Source organism: Cydia pomonella, chromosome 21 (assembly GCF_033807575.1).
Source record: "Cydia pomonella isolate Wapato2018A chromosome 21, ilCydPomo1, whole genome shotgun sequence".
Taxonomy (NCBI): domain Eukaryota; kingdom Metazoa; phylum Arthropoda; class Insecta; order Lepidoptera; family Tortricidae; genus Cydia; species Cydia pomonella.
In genome coordinates this window covers 3,285,011-3,286,019 of record NC_084723.1, presented here as the reverse complement: position 1 = coordinate 3,286,019, position 1,009 = coordinate 3,285,011, and positions in this window count along the sequence as shown.

The following is a 1,009-nucleotide window of genomic DNA, read 5'->3' as shown; positions in this document are numbered from 1 at the left end:
CTTACCACCTAAGACACTTTTGTACCTACTTATTCTTTGCAAATAAAAATAAATACAATACAATACAATACAATCTATGAGGGCTCATTTCTAATGCGCGCTATCAGGAAGTGACGTATGGTGTATCATGTCACGTCAAGCTGGATTAGTGTGACAACCTTTTGTCTTCAAGCATTAGTCTTAAAAAACGCTCGTAGACGGTGTTATTATATGCGAGAATACTGAGATGTAATGAGCTATATTATGCCAACGGGCGTAATAGATTTTTTTAAATGTTCATTACGCCCATAGGCATATTGGGTAAAATGGTTTTTTTTTTTTCAAGTAGGTATAAATGAATTTAACTTTTAAAATACCGACTTTTTTGTGTATGCTTATTAATATTGAATATGCCATAATATCATTTACAGTACATATGGTGCTACTTTACCGCACTAGTGCGAAAATTAGCATATTACGTTACTGTGTCGAACATTTAAAGGGCCATATGTACTGTAAAACGTTCTACGATACATGTGCTAATAGGTTATTCGCACCTCGTGTCGGTTCAAAACACTCCATTCGGTCGTGTTTTAATTCATCGCCACTCTTTTCGAATTTTCTATTTTTCCCACTTGTATCGTAATGTACTATTGAGGTTAGACAGTTGATATTGGCGTGGACTTTTGAGGTTCTTGAGGACTGCACGGTGCTTAGTAGCCGCACCACACTTGACGTTTACGTTAGAGACTCCGTTAATTCGATCGCAGTTCATCTCGCTCGCACTGATGTAATGGTGCAATAGAGGGAATGCGATCGAGTAGATTTTAATTTCAATTTACCTGGCATCGTAATTTGGATGACGCTATACAGCGCCCTCTATGTCTGCAGTTGATTTTGTGTTGTAATATGTGGTCTGGTTGTACGCCCTCTATGATAAGATGCTTATAGTAAGATTTTTTTAAAGCTGTATGTACTTTTTTTAATTAGGTAAGTAGAATTGGATTGAATTTTAGTGATAAAACATATA